The sequence below is a fragment of the Dama dama genome, chromosome 14, assembly GCF_033118175.1.
Source record: "Dama dama isolate Ldn47 chromosome 14, ASM3311817v1, whole genome shotgun sequence".
In the NCBI taxonomy this organism is placed as follows: domain Eukaryota; kingdom Metazoa; phylum Chordata; class Mammalia; order Artiodactyla; family Cervidae; genus Dama; species Dama dama.
The window spans coordinates 61,701,487-61,726,992 of record NC_083694.1 but is presented as its reverse complement, the minus strand read 5'-3'; the positions used below and the strand labels follow the sequence as shown (position 1 = coordinate 61,726,992).

Below are 25,506 nucleotides of genomic sequence, written 5' to 3'. Positions count from 1 at the left end.
GGCAATACTTGAAATTTACACTGTATGGAATTATCAGTATCTTAGACATCACAGGAAAGAGATATAAGTTCAGATAAAATGCATAAAGTGAAAAAATCTGAGGACAACTTGAGCAAAACACCACTGTAGTGAGACAATTCCAAGCAATCTAAAACATATGTGGTTGGAATCCTGGAATGGGGAAGGAGACAAAAAAAATATTTGAAGTAGTAATAGCTGGAAAATGTCTAAATTTGATGAATACTCTAAACCTGAAAATACAAGAAGCCCAAGGAGCCACAGATGAAAGACAAAGAAAGTCACACCTGGATACATCATAATCAAATTGTTGAAAAGTACTAGTGATAAGTAGAAAATTAATTGTAAAGGCAGCAAGGACTAGGGGGAGAGGGGACCACAGTATAGAGGGAAGAGCAAAGATAAGGAAGACAGCAGACTTTATCAGAGTCAGAGCACAGTAAAGGGGTATCTTCAAAGTATCAAAAGAAAAGTGTCAACCAAGAATTCTATAAACTACAAATATTTCTTTCAAATATGAAAGCTGAATGTCAATTTTTATTTTCTATTAAAATTCTTTTTCACAGATTTTAAAAAGGTGAATAAAATCTGAGAATGTTTATTTCCAGCAGGCTTATGCTACAAATAATGTTGAAAGAAGTTCTTCAGATAGAAGAATATGATACTGGAAGAAATTAGGATCTACACAAAAGAATAAAGAGCACTGAAAAATGTAAACATGTGGTTAAACAAAGATATATGTTTTTTTCACTTTTAAAGTCTCTTTAGAAGATAATTGACTATTTAAAGAACATAAGCATGTATGTAGAGGTTTGTAACATGTAGAACTAGAATATATGACAACAATGTGTTTGTTTGAGGGGAGAAGAAGTAGGAGTACGCTGTTGTAAGGTCCTCAAAATATGTAGGAAGTGTTAGAAAATTATTTGAAGGTAGATGACAATAAGATAAACGTATATGCTATGAACTGTAGGGCAACTGCCACAAAAAAAAAAAAAACAGGTATACCAATAAGTCAGTCTCACTGATAAAATAGAATACTAATTTTTTTAAACTTTAAAAAGTAGGAAATGGAGAAAAAAGAAGCAAAGGATAGATGGGACAGATAGAAAACAAATAGCAAAAGGATATGTTTAAACCCAACCATATTACTAATTGCATTCTATGTAAAGGACATAAGAGATTTCTATAAGAAGTCCACATTATATATATAGGATAAAAATAGGAAAGCTCAAAACACTGATTTGAAGAGTGCTGGAACGGCGGAGCCTGGTGGGCTGCCGTCTATGGGGTCGCACAGAGTCTGACACGACTGAAGTGACTTAGCAGCAGCAGCAGCAGAGTGATTATATTAACATCAGACAAGAGAGCTTTCACAACAAGGGATGTAACTAGGAGTTAGTAATAGTTTTAAATTTGTTTAATACTTTGGTTAATTCTCGAGTTTGAAATGACTGTTTCTGACAATTTTGTTAAGTTTTATCATTGCTTTGGGGGCATATCTTCTGAGCTCCTCATTCAGGCCTTATGGAAATTCCACACTTCCCTCCCCCCTACCTGGAGTGCTATAGGAATGATTACTGAATTTATTAAATGCCTTTTTAGCATCTTTGATATGATAAAAAATTTCCCTTTTTGCTCCAACAAATTACTCTGATAAGACTTCCTATGTACATTCCTTGAATAAATCCTATTCATGTTGCTTATTCTTTAGTTATCCAGCTAGATTCTATTTGCTTTTTTAAGAAGTTTTTTTTTTTTTCCAATTGAACACATAAGTGAGATTAGAGTCATTTATTTCTTATTCACAAAGTTTTGGTATAAAAATTGTTCAGGCTTTGTAAAATGAATCAGGAACTTCTGTGTTTTTTTCTATGGCTTAGAATCATTTAAATTACATAGGAACCAGCTGTTCTTTAAAGGTTAGATAGATTTCAGCTATGAAACCAGTAGGTAACATTTTCAGCAGAAAATCTTTTTGACCTTTCCATTGTCTTCTCTGGTAATTGGTCTATTCAAAAATTTTCATGTCCTCTTCTTAATTTTGGTCATTTATATTTACCTGAGAAATTGTCCATGTCCTCTAGATTTGCAAATTTGTTGCCATTGAGTTTCATATAATTGTCTTATACATTTTAAAAAACTCTTTTACATTGTAATTTGTCTCTTTTCATCCCCAGTTTTTCATATTTTTGCTTTCTCTTATTTTCTTAATCAAGTTTGTAGTAGGTTATGTATTTTATTGGTTCTTTTGAAATATCAGCATTTGGATTCATTAAGCATTCTACTAAATTTTCTCATTTTGTTAGATTCAATTTTTATCTCTATAAATTCTCTTTTCTTAAATTGCAAAAAAAAAGTTTCCTAATATTTTAAAATTTCCTATACAGGCAGCAAATTTCTTCTTTTTTATCTTTCTTAATTAAAATAATAAAGGCGTTATGACCATGTATTATTATCTTTTAACTCTAAGGACATCTTTGTGTGCTGTAAGTTCATTTATGAAGTGTTTTCCTTTTCCATTGGTTTTTATAGAGTTTATCATGTTAGTTTTGAGATCTCCTAATCTAGTGGCTATTTAGAAGTATGTATTTTTACTTTCCAAGTAGTTAATATTTTCTACTTTGGGTCAATATTTTATTATTTATTCTTAATTTTATTAGGTTATTAATAATCTTAATTTGTACTGTTTTCTTTTTGGACATGTATATTAATGATTTCTATAAATATCTGATGGTATATGAAGACTGCATATTTTCCACTAGAGGTTTCCAAAATTATCCTAAAGATTTATTAATTTGAATTTGTTGATATACTACTCAGTCTCTCCTTTTATGTTGAAGTATCAGATTCTCCAATTCTGAAAGAAGTGAACTGACTTCTCCCTCTCTGATTGCACTTTAAGTACATTCTAGGAGGTTTGCTCTGTGTATTAAGCTCTTGTTTTATTAGGTGAAGAAAGCATATGGCGGCTATTCTAGCTTCATAAATATTGTGCTTTTTAATAATCACATTATATTCATCTGTACATGTATCATTGTGTTACATTTATCAGTACTTTTAACCTTACTTTCCTCTTTGCTTAATTTTAATATTACCACTCCTTTTGTTTGTTTGCATATATTAGTTTTGTAACTGTCAATGTCTTTATTTTGTGTGTGTGGGGGGGAGCAAATAGTTTATTTAGCAAAACAGAAATACAATTAGATTTCACCAAGTTTACAGTTATTCAGCCTTCTTGGTTTAGCTTTCCTGAGTGGGTAGCCATTCCCTTCTCCAGGGCATCTTCCCAACCCAGGGATGGAACCCAAGTCTCCTGCATTGCTGGATTCTTTACCAACTCAGCCACTAGGGAACCACCCTGAGAGACCTAAGATTCATTCTAATAACACATTTTAAATTTGCCCTAAAAGGCTCAATAAATAGAAATTAAAACTACTTGTTTTCTGTGAAATCTTTAGAAAAATGGTACAGGTAACCCTATTTGCAGGGCAAGAATAAAAACACAGATGTGGAAAATGGACCCAAGGACCCTGGTGGGGAAGAGAGAAAGGTGAGACTAACCGGGAGATAGGATCAACATATCACACACTGTCACGTGTGAAATGGCTCGTGGGAACCTGCCGTATAGCACAGGGAGCCCAGCCTGGTGCCCTGGGGTGACCTGCATGCTCATCGCGTTCAGCTCTTTGCAACCCTATGGACTGTAGCTCGTCAGGCTCCTCTGTCCGTATGATTTTCCAGGCAAGGATAGTGCTGCTGCTGCTGCTGCTAAGTCACTTCAGTCCTGTCCAACTCTGTGTGACCCCATAGAAGGCAGCCCACCAGGCTCCTCTGTCCCTGGGATTCTCCAGGCAAAAATACTGGAGTGGGTCCAGGTAAGGATACTGGAGTGGTCTGCCGTTTCCTCCTCCAGGGGATCTTCCTGACCCAGGGATTAAACCTGCACTTCTTGCATCTCCTACATTGGCAGGTGGATTCTTTACCTCTGAGCCACCTGGGATGCCCCTGTGATGACCAAATGGGTGGAAAGGATTAGGGGTAAAAGGAATGTCTAAGAGGGAGGGGACAATCATATATATAGCTGATTCACCCTGCTGTAGAGCAGAAATTAACACAACATTGCAGTTACACTCTGATAAAAAGAGTGCTTTAAAATATATCATTTTCTTAAAAAGCAAAGAAAAGAACTTTCTATTTTTCCATTAACTATTCTTATCTAATTATTCAGTTAAGGGTGGTTTATAAAAAAAAAAGTTAGCTTAATTATAAAACTTTTGCTTTCTTCTAGATAAAGTTATGTTTAGGGTTGACCGTCATGCCAAACTTTTTACTTATATACTCACATTAAATTCTAGCAAGCACTCTTCTTATGGATTGTAATTTTAAGTATGTTATACACATAGAAAAGTGCATAAATCATAAGTGCATATAGTTCACAGAATTTTTACAAAATGAACACATCCGTGACTACTACCCAAATCAAGATAGAGAACAATATCAGCACCTCAGAACCCTCCCTGAAGCCGCTTGCTGTTCCTGACCCCCCAAAGTTAACCACTCTTCTGACCCCCATAAGCATAATTTAAAAGATGTTATACAGTGTGTGTGTGTGTGTGTGTGTGTGTGTGCTAAGTTGCTTCAGTCATGTCTGACTCTTTGTGATGCTATGGACTGTAGCCCTCCAGGCTCCTTTGTCCATGGGGTTCTCCAGGCAAGAATACTGAGGTGGGTTGCCGTTCCCTTTTCCAAGGGATCCTCCCAACCCAGGAGTTGGACCTGTGTCCCGTGTGTCTCCGGCACTGGCAGGTGGGGTCTTTATCACTCCTGCCTCCTGGGAAGCCCATGTCACACGGTATACCCCCACTTTGGGTGTCATCTCTTTTGCCAAGGTTATGTTTGTGCATTTTTTCCATGTTCTTGTGTGTGGTAGTAGATTATATTTTTATTGCTGCATAGTATTCCATGATATAAACATACCAATGTTTCTTTATCTAGCCTATCACTGATGAATATTTAAGTTATTTTCACTTATGGCAATTACAAATTGTATTACTATAACATTTTTTGTTCATGTACTTTTGTGTATGTTTGCTTGATCCATAATTTCTGTTCCTAGATACACACCTCACAAAAATTCATAGAGCTATACATCTATGATTTCTAATTTTTTGTATGTATGTTACACTTCAGTTACATATTTACTTAATAAAAGGTAAAAGAGAATGCAAATAAGAACCAAAATTAAAAAGAAATAAGGTCAGTCTCAAGAAAGATTTTAAAAAATAATAAAAGAATGTTATAGCTTTTGAAAACCTGTATATAACAGACAAACACCAAGAAATTACAAGATGTCAAAACTGACACAAAATGATATAGATAGCTTAGATATACCAGTTAAATACAGAGTACTTAAATAACAATGATTGCTAGCTGAAAGGGTGTCTAAAACACAAACCATCCCCTCAGATCTCAAGTACAGATGGTTTTTTGCATTAGTGTTACTAACATTTCAAGGAAGGATCAATTTCTGTTTTATAAAAGTACTTACAGAACATAGGAAATGAATCACTCAGATTATTCTGTGAGGCCAGTGTAATGACTTCAGAAGGAGATAGGAATAATACAAAAAAATACACAGTAGAAAATGATAGGTCTGTTTCACTTATGATCATAAATGCCAAACTACGTAAAAAATTAATTATCCCTTTAACCCTGGAATGAAGGGATGGTTTAACAAGAGAAAAGTTTATCAACATAATTCACCAATGAGTAGACTAACATATAACTTATATTTATTAAAATATTATTAATCTCAATTGATGTAGAAAAATTATTTGATAAAACATAAATAAGTCAATATCAGTCTCTATTTATAAGTCTATCAGGAAATAAGGGACTGCAGGGACTCACTTTAATTGAAAACCCACAACAAAACTATCTTATGGAAAAACTGAAGATGCAATTCCTTTCTAATTGGGAACAAGAAAAAATTACTATCATTGCTACTATGTAACATAAGCTGGAAGTCTTTTTCAAGCAATAAGAGATGGGGGAAAAGAGCTGTAAGCATAGGAAGGGAAAAACAAAAAGCCCTATTACCTGCCCCTTGGTAGTGATAAATGACTTCCTAAAAAACTCAGAAGCATAAATCAGAAAGAAAAAAACTGAATTCAATTTTGTCAAGGTAAAAATTGCTGTTCAACAAGATATAACATTGATAAAGTTAACAGACAGATGATAACTTGGGAGAAAATATTTTCATTGTCTAACATGAATCAAGCAACTATATCCAGCATTAGAAGGGAGCTTTTGCAAAAATCAGCAAGTGGAATAATCATCATGGAAAAAATAGGCAAATGCCGTGAGCAGGTAATTTCCAGAAGGGGAGACCTTAAGTGCTATGACAAATAAAACATGCTCAAAGCCATTAGCTACTTTCTACTATTTGAGTGATGAAATTCAGAAAGCAGGATGTGCCTGTATCAGCAGGGACACTGTGACTGGAAAGCAGTGAAGGGAAGGACAACACAGGTGAAAGAGGTTGGCACTGAAGATCATGATTGAAGATCACGCCAGAATTTTTCAGCTGTGGTAAGTTACTTTTTGCGACCTCATGGACTGCAGCACACTGGGCCTCTCTGTTCATTACCAGTTCCTGGAGTTTACTCAAACTCATGTCCATTGATTCGGTGATGCCATCAAACCATCTCATCCTCTGTCGTCCCTTTCTCCTCCTGCCTTCAATCTTTCCCAGCGTCAGGGTCTTTTCAAATGAGTCAGCTCTTCCCATCAGGTGGCCAAAGTATTGGAGTTTCAGCTTCAGCATCAGTCCTTCCAGTGAACACCCAGGACTGATCTCCTTTAGGATGGACTGGTTGCATCTCCTTGCAGTCCAAGGGACTCTCAAGAGTCTTCTCCAATACCACAGTTCAAAAGTATCAATTCTTTGGTGCTCAGCTTTCTTTATAGTTCAACTCTCACATCCATACATGACTACTGGAAAAACCATAGCTTTGACTAGATGGACCTTTGTTGCAAAGCAATGTCTCTGCTTTTTAATAAGCTGTCTAGGTTGGTCATACTTTTTCTTCCAAGAAGCAAGTGTCTTTTAATTTCATGGCTGCAATCACCATCTGCAGTGATTTTGGAGCCCAACAAAATAAAGTCAGCCACTGTTTCCCCATCTATTTGCCATGAAGTGATGGGACAAGATGTCATGATCTTAGTTTTCTGAATGTTGAGTTGTAAGCCAACTTTTTCACTCTCCTTTCACTTTCATCAAGAGGCTCTTTAGTTTTTCTTCGCTTTCTGCCATAAGGGTGGTATCATCTGCATATCTGAGGTTATTGATATTTCTCCCAGTAATCTTGATTCCAGCTTGTGCTTCATCTAGTCCAACATTTCTCATGATGTACTCTGCATACAAGTTAAATAAGCAGGGTGACAATATACAGCCTTGACGTACTCCTTTTCCTATTTGGAACCAGTCTGTTGTTCCATGTCCAGTTCTAACTGTTGCTTCTTGACCTACATAGAAATTTCTCAGGAGGCAGGTGGTCTGGTATTCCCATCTCTTTCAGAATTTCCACAATTTGTTATGATCCACACAGTCAAAGGCTTTAGCATAGTCAATAAAGCAGAAGTAGATGTTTTTCCAGAACTCTCTTGCCTTTTCTATGATCCAACGGATGTTGGCAGTTTGATCTCTGGTTCCTTTGCCTTTTCTAATCCAGCTTAAATATGACTAGCTTTCAGTTAAATATGAATATTTATTTCAGGTAAATATTAGTAGGTTTCAGTTAGTGGCTCTTAGGGACTTTTATGCCAGGAGGGATGTGACCTGGCATTACTAATAGTATTGGCAGATCATTTAAGCATTAGCATTCAAGATTGTTTTTTTCAGACTGTAGATAGAGTCTGAGATGTTGTAAAGACACATACACACACACATAAGACCCAATAAACTAATGTAAAACTTTGATTCTATGAGAATATGCTCAGAAATCAAAAGAAGTGGAAGCATTTTTAGCTGAATGGCATTAGGATAGTCCTGATGATTCTTGAGTCTGCAGTATTGTCAAGGCTTTCTCTGCCAATTTGGGCATAGTCTTTTCTGTACTTTGACTGTTCTTGAGCAGTAAGCGATTGGAGCCTAGGGACAGCTGGCATTTGGTAGCAAAGCCCATAGAGGGATGCCTCAGTGCTTTATATTTATCAGACTACATTAACACAGATGCTGAAGCCACATGTTGCTTAATATTTCAGAAAATAATCTTCATTCTGCTGCATTCAGTGGTGTCTCTGTATCCAGTAGATGACGGAGTGTTCCAGAAAAGTTTACCTTTCTTAGAAGAATTATGTAAATTTCTAGTTACTGAGCAAAAGCTTGAGGTTGTTTAATTTTGGGGTTTGGAGTGCTATGGATCACCTATTGTTGTTTAATTGCCAAGTTGTATCCAACTATTTACGACCCCACAGACAGCAGCCCTGTCAAGCTCCTTTGTCCATGTGATTCTCCAGGCAAGAATACTGGAGTGGGTTGCCATTTCCTTCTCCAGGGGATCTTCCCAGCCCAGGGATTGAACCTGTGTCTCCTGAATTTGTAGGCAGATTCTTTACCAATGCACCACGTGGGAAGTCTATGGATCACTTATACCTCACTGTGAATACAATGAAGAACCACCAGCAGCCCAGCTGTGAAAGATAAGGAGGGGATCCTGGTGGTTCTAATTTCACATTTCTCTTTATTTATAAACTTGCTGTAACAAGTGATGATGGGCCTCCATAATTCTTTCAGCCAAATGTTCCTTTTAAGCCCATGAGTGGGACAATTATAGCATCACATCTGCAATACTGGAGAGAGAAGTTTCCATGAAGCACAGAAAAACCTTTGTAGCAACAGAAATGGGAATAATTCCTTTGATCAGTTTTCCAGTTAACCACTGCACAACAGACTACCCCAAAACTGAGTGTTGAACTTTCAGCTTCTACATTAAATCTCATGACTTTGTGAGTCAGGAATGCAGGGAGAGCTCAGCTGGGCAATTCCACTACACCATACGGTGTCATGTGGGGTCATTCAACAGGACTCGAGCAGGGGTTGTCTGGTCTGGAGGGTCTAAGGCATTTTCACTGTCATCTTGGTGTCTTCTGGAAAATGGCAGGAAGCTGGACTCTGTTGGATTCCTCTTCCCCTCTCTGAAGTCTCAGGGCTTCTCCCTGTGGTCTCTCAAGCAGTGTACTTTAGCCTCTTGTAAGGCATCCCAGGACCCCAAGAGACCAATGGAGGAGTTGCCAGCCTCTCAAAGAATATCCCAGAACTGGAGTAATGCCATTTCTGCTTTATTCTGTTGGTCAAGGTACTCACAGGCCAGCCCAAAATCACAGGCGGTAGGGGAATTAGACTCTATCTCCTAGTGGGAGGAGTGTCAAGGAATTTTAACCCACACGAGAGGGGACAATTATTTGTGCTGTTACAATACCCTAATAGCACTGATGGACAGTATTCTCTAGTAGTGAGAACATAGATTCCACAGTTGTACTGCCTGGGTTCAAATCCAAGCCTTATGATTTCAGCTATGTGACTTTTGTAAGTTTTTTAACAATCAGATTTATTGAGATATAATTCATACACAGTGAAATGTACTCACTTTAAGTGTGAATTTCTATAAATTTTGTCAAATTTATATACCCGTATAACTACCAATACTAGCAAGATAAAGAGCATTTCCATCACCCTAAAATGCTTCCTCATACTGCTTTTCAGCTAACCTGAAACCTCTAATCCAAGCAATCACTCATCTACTTTCTATCACTATAGATTAGATTTGTCTCTTCTAGAGTTTTATGTAAATGGAATCATATAGTATGTACTCTTGTATCTAACTTCTTTCACTTGGCATGGTTTTGAGATTCATGCATTTCTTTTTTTTGCACATTTAGCTATTCCTTTTCATTTTCCAGACATATTCCGTTATATAGATATACCAGAATTTGTTCATTCATCTATTGATGGATTGATGGAGTTATTTCTAATTTAGGTTATTGTAAAAAAAACCTGCTAGGAACTTTTGTGTATAAGTATTTGTGTAGGCATATGTTTTTACTTCTCTTCAGCAAATTCCTGTGAGTGGGAATGCTGGGTGTCACTAAATATAGGCTTACTTTAAAAGAAATTGTGAAAATGTTTTCATAGTGATTTTTATCATGCTGTACCCCATACCAATATGAGAGCACCGGTTGCTCAATAACCTTATCAACACTTAATATTGTCTTTAACCATTCAAATGCATATGTGGGTACCTCATTATTATTCTAATTTGCACTTCCCTATGAGCAGTGATGCTGAGGATCTTTTTATATGTCACTAACATTTTAATCTTCTGTAAAGAGTCTATTCAAGTTTTTTGGACATGTTTTTTAATTCTTTCCATGCTTCAGTCTGCTCATCAGAAAAATAATTGGAAAAAAAAAGGAAAATGAGATAATTATACATACCACGTGGCATCTTTATAAGGATTAAATAAACTCATATATGTTAAAGCAGCTGAAGAAATCCTGAAATGTAGTCTATTAGTTTATTACTGCAGCTATAACAAATTATCAGAAATTTAAATGCATAAACAGTAAAATCTATTATCTTACAGTTCTGTAGGACAACTATTTGACACAGGTCTCACTGGGTTAAAACTAAATTGCTGTTGAGGCTGTGTTCTCTTCTGGAGACTCTGAGTGGAGGGAATTTTTCTAGCTTCTAAAGGACATTGGCATTTCTTGGCTTGTGGGCCCCCTTCCCCTATCTTCAAAGCCAAAAACAATGTATCTCTCTGTGTCTTTCTGTTGCTGTCAGGTCTCTCCTTGACACTCTCCCCTTGTGTATCCTTCTCTTCCACTTTTAAGGAATCCTGTGATTACATTGGGCCCACCCAAACAACCTGAAATAATCTCCCTAGATGATTATATGATTATCAAACTTAATTCCGTCTGCAGTCTTAATTCTTCTCCATGTATCATAACATATTCACACCTTCCAGGGATTAGGACATGAGCATCTTTGAAGGCCATTATTCTGCCTACCACACATAGTTATAGAAAATTAGCCTTTCTTTGTATTATTATTACTAAGACTTGAGTTAAAGAGTTAAAGACTTGCAGAGTTAAAAGGCTTGCATTCAAATCCTGGTTTGTCACAGCCATGTGGTATTGTTGCAGGAAGGGGGGCCCCTTCCAGGGCCTGAAACTGGGCTCTTGTCTAACACTCGGAGATGAATTGTCTGAGGAGACACATGTGCTGACAAAGCAAGAGATTTTATTGGGAAAGGGCGCCTGGGTGGAGAGCAGGAGGGTAAGGGAACCCAGGAGAACTTTCTGCCACATGGCTTGCAGTCTCGGTTTTATGGTGATGGGATTAGTTTCTGGTCGCCTTTAGTCTGACTCAGAGTCCTTCCTGGTGGTGCACGCCTTGTTCAGCCAAGATGGATGCCAGAGAGAGGGATTCTGGGAGGTGATCATACAGGTGGTGTCTCCTTTTGACCTTTCCTGAACTCTTCTGTTTGGTGGAGGCTTATTAGTTCCCTGTTCCTTACCAGGACCTCCTGTAGTAAAACAACTCATGCAAATAGTTAACTATGGTGCCTGGCCAGGGTGGGCGGTTTCAATCAGTGTGGTGCCCCTAACAGTATTGGGCAAGTTAATTTCCTTATTGGATTTCCATTTGCTTAGCTACAGAATTACCGACAATCACATGACCCACCTTTACAGAATTTTTGTGAGGAACGCACAAGACAAGATAAGTGAAAGTGCTATACATTCCACCTGAAGCAAACACAGCTGATTTCCAGTTAAAATGCTGAATTAAATTTATAAAGTTATCTTACCTTGCTAGAGAAACTCCACTAAAGTAAAAGAATAAAAATGTGAGCAAAAAAAAAAAAAAAAGCCAGCAAATTGCTGGTAGATAGAGGATAAAGGAAACAATGAAGTGGAGACTTAAGTTCTAGCAGAGGGAATGTCACTGAGAAAGACACTCGGTTGCCTGCAGACCTCCAGGAAGGGGAAGGCTGAGAGGCACCAGGGGCTGGGGAGGTGGGGACAGAGCTCTAGGCTGGAATTAGGGACTGGGGGAAAACGTGTTAAATTCCTGGCCCTGCTCAGGCCTGGGAGCAGCCAGGTGTCTACAGGAGGCCAGCAGTTCACTATTTGGAGAAACTGAACCAAAAAAGGTGCACAGTTGAGGGCAAAGGAAATAATTCATGGTGGAACACTGGAAGCTCAGCAAGTAGATACATTACCCTACTCCTTCCACACATAGGGATATAAACCAGGTTGGAATTGAAAGAATTTTTCCCAGCAGAAAGCAAGTGTTCCCAGAGAAAAGATTTAACATATGAGTTTCCATAATAAAAGTTTCATGTGGCCTTTTACTCTGCAATGATATCAACAGTCAACCAACTTTTTAGTGCCTCACTCCTAAACGTGATTAGTCAGTTCAGGATCACAGACATTTGAAGAAAGTCTTCAATATAAAGGACAGAGAAGAAAACAAATAAACAAGAAGAAAGAACTTGAATGACAATGGCAAAGCAAGGGGGCAGAATAGAAGTTAAAATAATTATAATGTACATTCTCAGAGAGAGAGAGAGAAGAAAGATATTGCACTGATTAAGAACAGTGTACTATAAAGACACAAAATCAGAGAATAAGAGCTCTTAGATGTTAAATATATAATTGCTGAAAATAGAGCTAAATACTCATCCACTATAGTTGGAAGTCAGTAGATAATATCAAAATGTATAAATCAATAGGGGCAGTGTACAATAAGCATGTTATTTGGAAATGGGTAGCAAATATCCAAATAATTAGTTACCCCCAAACCAAATAGTTTAAACTAGAAGGCTCTGGACTGAAGAACTAGAAGTTAGAAATCAGTGGGGCATGGATCTGGAAGCTTATTCCACTTTGATTTAAATTTTATTTAGTTCAATTTGTCTCTTTGTGAAAAAAAAATATTGGAGTAAAATACATGCAGCATAAAACTTACCATTAAAGACATTCCGTTTGTTCACAAGGTTCTGCAACCCTCACCACTATTTCAGTCTCTGAATGTTTTCTTTGATCCAAAGGAAATCTTCTGCCTATTAAAAAGTCACCCCATCTCCCCTCCTTCCATTGCCTGGCAACCATCGATCTGCTTCCTGTCTTCATGAATTTGCTGATTCTGGATATTTTCTATAAATGGAATCAAATAATATACAGCCTTTGGAAAGTGTCTTCTTTCATTTAGCATGTTTTTAAGGTCCACTCACCCTGTGGCAAGTCCTGGTACTTCACTTCTTCCTGTGACTGAATAATATTCCATTGGTGAATAGACCACATTTTGTTTTTCCACTCATCAGTTGATGAACATTTGACTTGTTGCCACTTTTTAGCTGTTGTGAATAGCCCTGCTATAAACATCTGTGTGAAGCTTTTGTTGGCTACCTGTTTTCAGTTGTTTGAGGTGTGTACCCAGGAGTACAATTCCTGGGTCATGGGCAACTCCATTTTTAACAATGCAAACCCACCAAACTGTTTTCCACAGTGGTTACACCATTTTATATTCCAATCAGCAGTGTGCAAGTGTTCCAACGGCTCCACATTCTCATCCACACTTGTCCATTTGTCTTTTGATAAAACTAAAAATTTACAGAGCTCTCAGGAGAACTGTGCAGCTCTCAGTAGCACTGTGATAGATCAACAGTATTAAAATAAAACCACAAGGTGATATCATTAATAATAGACACAAGGACTAGAGAAAAGTTAGGGGACTGTCAGAGCCTTACCAGGTATATTCATTTCCTTGCTGCTGTAACAAACTACTACAAACCTAATGGCTTCACCCAACTGAAAATTGTTCTCTGGATGTCAGAGTACAAAATGGGTCCCACCTTGCTAAAATCAAGATGTTGATAAGGTTGCGTTCCACTCTGGAGGCTCCAGGGAGAATCTGCTTTCTTGTCCTTACTTCCTTCTCTTCTTCAGCTTCTAGAAATTGTCAGCATTCCTAGACTCTTCTCCATATTCAAAGCTAGCAGGGTAGCATTTCCTCTCCTCTCTGACCCTCTCCATTTTAACATCTCCTTCCTCTGACTCTGATCCTCCTGCTTTTCTCTTACAAGGACGCTGTGATTACACTGGGCTCACGTGGGTCATCCAAGATCATTTCCCCATCCCCAAATGCTAAACTTAATTCCAGCTACGAAACTCTTTTGGGATGTATGTTAAGGTGTTCACAGGTTCTGGGGGTTGGGATGTGGATGTTTTTAGAAGGCTATTATTCAGCCTGCCACACCAGGGAAACCATTGTAAATGAAACTCTCACAGGGAGAAGCAGTCAGAAAGGGCCTTGTCAAGTAGAAAGTGGGAAAGTGATCTGGAGAATTTCTAAACCTCCCAAGCCTTAATTGTCTAAGCTAAGTTTAGTTTGGTAAAAGGATAAACATGTTATCTACTGTACATTTGTGCAGCTTCAAAAAATGTCAGTTTCTCTATCCAGAGTACTGCTTTCTTTTAAAAAAAAAAAAAAGTATTTTTTGGTGGGGGGCTGTGCTGCATGGCATGCAAGGTCTTAGTTCCCTGACCAGGGATGGAACCCATGTCCCCTACATTGGAAGTCTGGAGTCAACCACCAGACCACCAGGGAAGTCCCCAGACCACCACTCTAGGAATTCCAGTGCCATCATTTTTAAATCAATAAGACCAGTATTCACAACGGCACCATGAAAGGAGAATCAAGGCTCCCTAAGACTCCTGAGTAATGGCAAAGAACTAGATGATTCGGAATGCTGGAAGCCCTTTTGGAGATTTGTAGAGGACCTGTATTGTGTTTCCTTTGCTCAACTCTTTTTTTTTAAATTAATTAATTAATTTTAATTGGAGGCTATTTACAATATTGTAGTGGTTTTCACTACACATTGACATGAATCAGCCATGGGTGTACATGTGTTCCCAATCCTGAACCCCCTCCCACCTCCCTCCCCATCCCATCCCTCAGGGTCGTCCCAGTGCACCAGCCCTGAGCACCCTGTCTCATGCATTGAACCTGGACTGGCGATCTGTTTCACATATGATAATATACATGTTTCAGTGCTATTCTCTCAAATCATTCCACCCTTGCCTTCTCCCACAGAGTCCAAAAGTTTGTTCTTTACATCTGTGTCTCTTTTGCTGTCTCACATATAGGGGGCATCGTTACCATCTTTCTAAATTCCATATATATGCATTAATATACTGTATTGGTGTTTTTCTTTCTGACTTACTTCATTCTGTATAATAGGCTCCATTTTCATCCACCTCATTAGAACTGATTCAAATGCATTCTTTTTAATAGATGAGTAATATTCCATTAAAGTGGTCTTAGACCTATTGACCCTTCTAGCCAGGAAAGCAAATGAAAAAAAAAGCAGATTTTTATCAGGGACCCAGAATTCATTTCCATAACTAACACCTCTAGAAGAATATCCCATCCACTTACAACTTCTCATCTCATTTATTTCTGTTAGAGAGTGTAATACAGACTTGGCACATGGCTCCTTCTCAAGAAATCCTTAAAGAAAATAACACTCCTCCCGCCCAATAATCTTATAAATGCATGCTAATATTGTCATTAGAAGAATATTGTTTTAACATGTATAAACGGTAGAGATATGTCACAACAATCAGATCTTTTATTGAAAAAGTTACCGTATAATTTTGACAAATAGATGAGCTAGATAATATTCTAAAATGTGTAGTCAGGGTTTAAATGGCTGAAAAACTGATGTCTAATGAAGATTTGTTATTGAAGGAAAGGAGAAGCCCAGAGAGTGCACACAGAATTGCTAACAGGACAGTGTCAAAACAAGCATTCATGAGGGCTGATTGAGAATCTACAGAATGAAACAAGCAGACACAGGCTTTTGTGGGTGCCTGTGATTTAAAAGCGATAGGGGAATTGGGTCTGGCGTAAGAGACAAAGACTGCTTCAGAAGGTAAAAATGAATAGTTCAAATCAGGAATTAAAAAATAATATTCCTGCCAGAGAACCCTATGGTGATTTTTCAAAATAAGAAAAATGTAACATGTTTGTATTCATGCCATCTGAGAAATTAAGTCCCAATTCGTTTGTCTTCTATTTTCTGCCAAGTAATCCGTTTGCTTTTGTTTCCTTTTGGTAGAATGAACAAGTCTTCAAATGCTGTGAACGCCGTCCTGTTGCAAACTCTATTTTCAAATGAAAGAAACTCACTCTTTGTCCTCCAATAACCTGACCCATCTACTATTTTTTACCTCTTAGCCCTGATAAGACTTCGACTCTTGATTTGAATTTTCTTCACCTCATACATGTTCTAAGTAAACTCAGAGAGGTCTGTGTTTGGTTTGCTATTCACAGTCCGATTCTGGTGACCCTGCTGAGCCTCACCTCAAATTTCCATTTATTCATACATCAGATTGCTTCTAGGGGTATGACATTTTGGATGTGATTGGAACGCCAAGTGAAAAATACTTAACAATGTCACATGACAAGGCCACTTGGACAAAAGGACTTTGTGTGTGTGACTTCACACAATGGGAAATCATGAACTTTTTCTCACCCTTTAAGTGGCATCAAGCCAGAATAAACTTAGAAACTACCCTCTGGCATGGTTCTGGAAATCTTTCTAGTTCTGACATCTGGAGTTTATATACTAAAATATAAATTAACATTGGGAATAATTCATTATTTTTCACGGATTAAAACAAAATCTTGCAGGACACTATTCTCTTATGCACTATAAATCTCATTTACTACTAACAATTTCTTTGTTTATGCAATATTTTGTCACATATGGGAATATATATAAAATATAAGAGCATACCAGAGTAATAAGAATGGAAAAAACAAGAGATCTAGATTTAAATTCATTGTTCATTTAAGTGAATATTGTTCTTTCAGAAAAAAGTCTTAAAAAAAAAAAACTTTAAAAAGTATTTCTGAAACCCCCACTATATGTTCCAAATTGTGCTGGCCTTATGGGGAATATGGGCACTGACACAGCATAGAACCTACTTTCAAGGAGATTGGTCTTGTAGAAAGAGGCAGCATAATAAAATCAAAAAAGAATGGAACCCTGAAATTTAATTTATGATGTCAGGTATTTTATGCACTTTATCTCTTACCTTCACAACAATCTTGCAAAGAAGATATTGTCCTCCCCAATGTATTGGGCTGACCAAAAGTTTGTTTGGGTTTTTCCATAGGAGCTTCTGGAAAAACCTGCACTTTTTGGCGAACCCAATATATGTAAGGAAACAGTGGTTCAGGAAGGTGAAGTAATTTGCCTGGGGTCACTCAGCCAGTAAATTGCCAAAGCAGGATTCACAGTCAGATGTTTCTAACTTTAGAGAACCAAGTGATTTCCACTGTGCTCCACCACCTCGTATTTCTAGTGTATTAATCTGTTTCCTAGAATAAGTCACTCAGTCATCCCATGCTTTAGTTTCTTAGATTATAAAATGCAGAGGTTTCTTTCCTGGACTTTCATTCTATATCATCTTTACACCAACCCATGAGGCACTGAAAGAGCAATCCCAGACAGATGTCCACGTGGGGTTGCCAACCTCCACACTTAGGCCATCAGAGTGTCCTGTGTTCAAGGGGAGACGCACTGATCAGAGCAGTTGGGCCCTGAAGAAAAGTAGGATTTGGATGGGTACAGAGGATGCGGAGGGTTTTGCAGACTGAGAGCGTACCAGGGTAAGAGTAAGGAGCCAGAGCCAGGAGGCACGCTGGCCCGTTTGCTGGATAGTGATGGGATGGAGAGATTGGCCTGTGAGGGGCCTATTGTGCAGTTTGTGTTGGGGAGGAGATTTGTTGGGTCAAGATGAAGAAGGCCCTTGAATACCAGCTGTTGTTCTCCCCTGGAAAGACCCAGAGAACTGTTTCAAGACTTTGGCAAATCCCTGTGCCACTACTTACTGCTTCAGATCTTGAACATGATAAGTCAGTTGGCTGAGGAGTTCAGATCCTGTAATGGAAAAGAGAACTCGGATTCAGAAGTACTAATTATTTGCTAGTGCCTAGCAAGTAATAGGGCTTGCAAATTCATGGTAAATGAATGAATTATGTCTGAGAGGCAGGCAGATTTATTTCATTTTCCTGGAGGGTTAATCCAGAGCTACCTATATCACCTGGTTCTCTTAGGCAAACTCTCTGAGACCCCTACATGTGAGAGAGGGGCCTGGATGAGGCACTTTGTGTGACTGTGGATATCTTTCCTCTGTGTTAAGTGACTGGCCATTTAGAGGCTCAGTCTGGGGCAGGCCTGATGACAACCAGGCCCTAGCCAGCCTGGCCAAAGGATCTGTAGGTGGACATAACTGCTCAGTAGCATTAAGTGCCAGTGTTTAAGAATGACAGGAACCATGGTTACCCAGTCAGAAGGCAGTGGAGGAGAACTAAATGTGGACCAGTTTGTTCTTTGGGATAACCACAATGTGAGGGGATGTTTAAGACTAGAAGCCACAAAGATTCAAAAGCAAAAACAAAATATTTATGTTGATGTAACTGAACAAAGGTTATCTGGGGCAACATTGAAATACAACTGTGAAGTAAACAGATTAAGTCCCTGGCCTCATGGAGCTTCCTTTGTAGTGGAAAAAGACAGATAATAAATAGAAATGATTTTTCAAAGTACAAGGTCAGTTATCTTAGCATATTATATCATTTGCCAATGGTTTTGAAAGCCTCCTCTGTCATATATTAACTTTCCAAGTATCTGTAGTTCCACAAACAATATATTCTATTTCCTATTTCTATTTGCCTAGTTTTGCCTACATTCTTGATTACTATAATTTTATTATTTTAAATTAATTTTTATGGAGTACAGTTGCTTTACAATGTTGTGTTAGTTTCTATGTGCAGCAAAGTGAATCAGTTATATGTACACGTATATCCATTCTTTCTGAGATCTCCTTCCCATTTAGGTCACCACAGGGCATTGAGTAGAGTTCACCGTGCTATATGGTACATTCCCATTAGTCATCTGTGTTATACACAGTAGTGTATATATGTCAATCCCAATCTCCCAATTCATTCCACTCCCCCTTCCCCCCGTGGTATCCATATGTATGGTCTCTACATCTGTATCTCTATTTCTGCTTTGCAAATAAGTTCATCTGTACCATTTTTCTAGATTCCACATATAAGTGTTAATACATTATATTTGTTTTTCTCTTTCTGACTTACTTCATTCTGTATGACATTTCTAGGTCTAGCCACATCTCTGCAAATGGCACTATTTCATTCCTTTTCATGGTTGAATAATATTCCATTATATATATATATATATATATATATATATATGCATGTATGTATAGGTACATACATACATGTGTGTGTGTGTGTGTGTGTGTGTGTGTGTATTTCAGGTTTTTTTCTAATGGAAAAACCTAAACCAATTTTTTGGCCAACACAAAATGTACCACATCTTCTTTATCCATTCCTCTGTTGTTGAACATTTAGGCTGCTTCCACATCCTGGTTATTGTAAATAGTGCTGCAATGAACACTGGGATGCATGTATCTTTTTGAATTATGGTTTTCTCCAGGTATATGCCCAGGAATTGGATTATTGGGTCATGTGGTAGTTCTACTTTTAGTTTTTTGAGGAACCTCCATACTGTTCTTCATAGTGGCTGTAGCAATTTACATTCCCACCAACAGTGTAAGAAGATTCCCCTTTCTCCATATCCTCTCCAGAATTTATTTATTGTAGATTTTTTGGTTACAGCCATTCTGATCAATGTGAGGTCACCATACCTAACTGTAGTTGATTTGCATTTCTCCAAAAATCAGCAATCTTTTCACGTGTTTTCTGGCCACTGTATCTTTAGAGTAAACTTCAATACATGATACAGCAAGCCTCCCAAATTAATTTTCTGCAAAAGTGCCTTAGTTAGCTTTATTCCATATTCCCCAGTATAAATTTTTGAATCAATTTGTCAAATCCTATGAAAACTCCCTATTGGCTTTTGATGGGAATTGCGTTGCATTTATAGATCAGTTTCGGAAGAAAAAAAAAAAGTGATTCTTGTAAATTTCTCTGTTCTTATGTCTTTAGTATCTTTCATTATATTTTATAATATTCTTCCTGAGGCTCTTGCACACCTTTTATTAGATTCAGTCTTTTAATTTGTATTGCTATCATTGATGATACTGACTTTAAAACTATATTCTCTAAAGGTTTATTGCTGCTATACTATAGGAATGTAATTTATATTAATATTGACTTTTTTAATCTATCAACCAACTTTGCTGAATCCAAATATTAATTTTGATACTTTTTAAGCAGATTCTCTCAGATTTTCTATGTAGATAACTTTATCATCTTATAATAGTGGTTCACCTGGTGATTTTGTTCACACGGGACAGCTGGCCATGTCTGGAGACATTTTTGTTGGTCCAAACTGAGAGCATGAAATTTTTGTAGTCATTTACTAAAAATTATTTAGTGAACTGCTACTGTGTATCAGGCCCTGTTTGAGAAGCTGTGTATTTAGAGGTAATCAAAACAAATATGTTCCTACCCACTGCAAAATTTAGAGTTTAGTTTATACCTTGCAAACAGAAAATAGAATCCCTTTCAAAGTCTTTATGAAAATTCAAAAAACACAGAAAGTCATCACATAAGAGAACAAAATAAAAACTGACAAAGTTCAAAAAGGCAAAATTTATATAACATATATTCTTTTAACACTATGCTATGAACACAGAAATCAATATAAAAATATTTAAACATTTAAAGAAACAAACAACTCCTTGCGAACTGGAGATCATTATCCTTAAATGATTTATGTATTTTTAAAAAAAGAATACAAATAAGTCAACCTAAGACTTAAGAAATTAGAAAAAGAATATAAAAGGAACCACAAGCATGACAGATGTAATTAACATAAAGGAGACATTACTTACTTATAAAACAAAAACATAGTGGAACCACAAATTTTAAAAGTTCCTTATTTGAAAAACACTAGACATCACCAAGTCAATGGGCATGAGTTTGAGCAAGCTCTGGAAGTTGTTGATGTACAGGGAAGCCTGGCATGCAGTAGTCCATGGGGTCGCAAACAGTTGGACATGACTGAGCGACTGAATTGAACTGAACTGAATTGAGACAAAGGAAGGGGAAAGAGTAATTTTATGGGAGAGAAACTGACAAACACTGCCTAAGCCAGGTGATCAAGGTCAACAGTAACACTGATGTCATGTTGACAACATATAACCGTGAATGATGTGATGAGAATGGCACTTTATCTCTGTGGTCCTCATCACCCAAACTCATCATCTCAGCCTGGAGAAAAACAGCGGTCAAATCCCAACTGAGGGGCATGTGAAATACTATCTGAGCTGTATTCTTCAGACCGTCAAGGTCGTCCAAAATATGGTCTGAGGAACTGTCACAGCCAAGAGGAGCCAAAGGAGACAGGACAACAAAATGTGATATGGGAAACTGGAGGCCCTCCTGGAACAGAAACAGAGCACTCAGTAAAAAACTAAGGAAATATAAAAAAAATAGTATGGGCTTTAGATAATAATAAGGTGTCATATAGGTTCATTAATTGTGACAAATATACTGTCCTAATGTAAGATAGTAACAATGGGGGAAACTGGATGGGGCATATAGAAATTCTATAGTATCTTTGCCACTTTTCTGTCATTCTAAAACTATGCTTGTATCCTATTGCTGCTGTAACAAATTATCACAGATCTATTGGCTTGAAATAATGCAAATTTTAAAAGTTTTGTAGGTCAGAAGTCCAAAGTGAGACTTGCTGTTTAGTTGGTAGGTTGTGTCTGACTCTTTGTGACTCCATGGACTGTAGCCCACAAGGTTCCTCTGTCCATGGAATTCTCCGGGCAAGAATACTGGAGTGGGTTACCGTTTCCTTCTCCAGAGGATCTTCCCAACCTAGGGATCAAATCCATGTCTCCCTCATTGGCAGGTGAATTCTTTATCACTGAGACACCAAGGAATCTTAGAGGGGTGAAAATCAAGGATCTGGCAGGGCTGGTTTCTCCTGGAGACTCCAGAGGCAATTCCATTCCTTGTCTTCTCCAGCTTCTAGAGATTGCCAGCATTCATTGACGTGTGGCCACATCACTTCAATCTCTGCTTATATTGTCAAATCACCTTCTCCTCTGTCTGACTTTCTTGGACCCCTCTTATAAGGACCCTGTGATTATACAGGGCTCACTGGGATAATCCAGAATAATCTCCCCATCATAAAAATCCTTAATTTAACCACACTTGCGAAGTACCTATGACCATATAACATTCACAGGTTCTGGAGGTTAGGGCATTGATATTTTGTGGGGCTATTATTCAGCTTACTCTGCTACTTATCTAAGGGTTTCCCAGGTGGCACTAGTGGTAAAGAACCTGCCTGCCAATGCAGGGAACATAAGAGACATGGGTTCAATCGCTGGGTTGGAAAGAGCCTCTGGAGGAGGGCACGGCAACCTGCTCCGGTATTTTTTCCTGGAGAATCCCGTGTGCAGAGGAGCTGGTGGGCTACAGTTTATAAGGTTGCAGAGTCAGACATGACTGAAGTGACTTAGCACACATACATGCACACTACTCTAAAATTAAAACCTTATTTTAAAAAAACAACAAACAAATATTTAGAAACAAAAGTGAGCACACAATTAAATACCAAAGACTAATAGGAAATATAACAAAAGATATAAAATATCTTTATATGGTGATTTTAAAATATAAGAGAGTGTCGGCCTTGGTTGCCTAATAGATAAGGCATTGGCCTCCTAAGATATAAGAGAGTAGTGCATATGACTATGAAATAATATACTTCATTATCTAGAAGATATACATGATTTCCTGGGGCAACAAGGTGTTATGGAAAAAAATATCAGAAAAAGACCCAGGCACAACTGGAAAATATTGTCACAGAAGTCTTCAGGACAAGATTTTTTTATAATGACCATCATTTCTACTTATTCAGGGTTACTAAGTAATGGACAGAGCTGGAATTCAAACCAGCATTTGTCTGGCTTTAAACCCCATGTACTTTCACAGTATCATTTTGTCTCCTGTGTATACATGAATCAGTCTTTTTATTCTTTCAAGAAACAGATTTTTTCTATTCTATATAATCTATTCCAGAACATGGAAAGCTACTTAACTCATTTTTAACTCTTTAAAACTATGTAGCAGAGCCTAGTGAGACAGGCTCCTCCCTCAAGCTGTATAATCTTAGCCTCAGTTCCTTATCTGCAAAATATATGTAATGCTGTATTTCATTTGTAAATGTTGTAAGAAGATGCAGGAGAAAATGTGGCATTTGAAACATTGTATGAGTGTACAAAATGATCACAACTGCTATTATTATTAGTAATAAAACCTAACAAAGATAGGATAAGAAGAAAAGGACCCATGTATTTCAAAACTCTAAATAATGTAATAGCCAATGGGACTCAGAAAATTATTTGGAAAGAATAATCTACCACAACCAAGTAGAAGCTATCAGTTTTTGGTTTTTTTTTTAAATAATCTTATTTATTTATGGCCGTGCTGGGTCTTGGTTGCTGCGAGTACTTTTCTCTAGTTGCAGCAAGCACAGGCTACTCTCTAGCTACAGGGTGCAGGCTTCTCAATGCGGTAGCTTCTCTTGTTGAAGACCATGTGCTCTAGAGTGTGTGGGCTTCAGTACGTGTGGCTCCCAGTCTCTAGAGCACAGGCTCGACAGTGGTGGCAAGGGCTAGTTGCTCCGAGGCATGTGGGGTCTTCCCAGATCAGGGATCGAACTCGTGTCTCCTGCATTGGCAGGTGGATTCTTCACCACTGAGCCACCAGAGAAGCCCCAGTTTGGTTTAATATTAGAAAAGTCTTATGTTATATCATACTGAGAGGTCAAATTAAAAAAACAACTCATAAGATCATTAGTTTTTGAAAAGCGCTAGTAAAATATTGCAATCATATCATTTTTTGTTGTTTTTCCTATATGAAAAAGGATCCCAAAATCCAGGCATAGTGAAGAGCAGAACAAGGGACGTACCCCTGTGTGTAAGGACACAGCAGGGCAGGAGAAGGATAAGCCTCAAAAGGAGGGGTGGGAGGGGAATGGCATTAAGGCAGCAAAATATTCTCTGTAAAAAGTTGGAGGAGGAGTCTCCACAGCCTCGGAGATGAAGACAGAGGTCACCTTCTCAGGGGAGGTCTCTCCACTCAAGTATTCAAGGAAGGGAAACGTTGGCGATGTCTCTACTCTTGGCTCTGTTGCAGCCATTTTGTTGTTCACTTGGGGTCGCCTTCTGCCTCATGTAGATAAGGGTGCTGCGAGGCTCGGAAGGCGGAGTTCCTTGTGAGGGTTAAAAGCCAGCATTTCCAGCAGCAGCTGTGCTCCAGACTCCTCTGTCTCAGGTACAACTGGGCGGGGTCCTTGCGGAGGGTAAGGCTCCTGGGGATAGAGACACGTTTCGGGGCCAGTTATCCTCTGGGGGCCGTTCAATCAGGTCAAAGTTTCTGCCTATCTGGTCAACTTCAGAGCGTCTCTGTGAAGACACAGCCAACGCGCCACATGTCTACAGGCGTTGCATAGGTAGACGGCAAAAGAACTTTTGGAGTTCACGGTACCAGAGTGTTAACAACCACAGGTGTATTGCTGTCTGGTAGCTGTCGATTCTGGCCAGGCCAAAGTCAGCCAGCTTGACTGTCCCACCACTTGTCACCTGAATGTTCTCTAGCTTCAGTTCTCAGTGAATGATGCTGTTGGCAGGAAGGAAATCCAGGCCTCTTAGAAACCAGCCCATCAGATCCTTGATGGTCTCCACTGGCAAGCCTGGTGGGGTGCCTTGTCCGGATATATCCTTAGGTCTTGGTTCACATGCTCACACACCAGGGTCACTTGGGCCTCCTGGTCATTTTAGGCGGTGGCACTTACATCCATCAGCCAGACAACACTGGGATGCTCAAGAGCCTCCAGACATGGCAGTAAGTCCACCTTACCAACTGTGCTGATGGGCAGGCCTCCTCCAGCACTCCTTATGCTCTTGAGGGCCACAGAATGGCCACTGTGGGGATCACGGGCCTTGTACACTGTCCCATAGGTGCTGACACCAATTCAGCCATTGGCTCATATGGAGGGGTAGCCATTCTCAGACCAGAGGAGACTCTTGCAGGTCTCTGGAGGTCAGGAGCTACTTGGGTGGCAGGTTATCCGGATCCTGGGGCTGGTTCCAGCAGCACCATACATTTCAGGTCTGCTGGATGGTAGCAGCCCAGTCATAGACAGAGGCCACAGGCTAGAGCGGCCCCCTTTACCCCCACCCTCACCGTGTGACCAGCTGCCCTACAATCATTTCTAATGAGAAAAACCTTTTTGTTACCTATGTAAGAATAATTCCTTAACACATTAAGGAACATTTTCATATTGACAGCTCATTTAATTTATTAGGAAAATACAAATGGAGACA

The 25,506-nt window shown here is 38.5% G+C and overlaps 1 pseudogene; it reads right to left on the bottom strand.

Annotated features, from left to right (window-relative positions):
* Positions 1–24,328: 24,328 nt before the first annotated feature.
* On the bottom strand, positions 24,329–25,186 carry LOC133069665 (cyclin-dependent kinase 4-like; annotated as a pseudogene).
* Between the last annotated feature and the right edge of the window lie 320 nt (positions 25,187–25,506).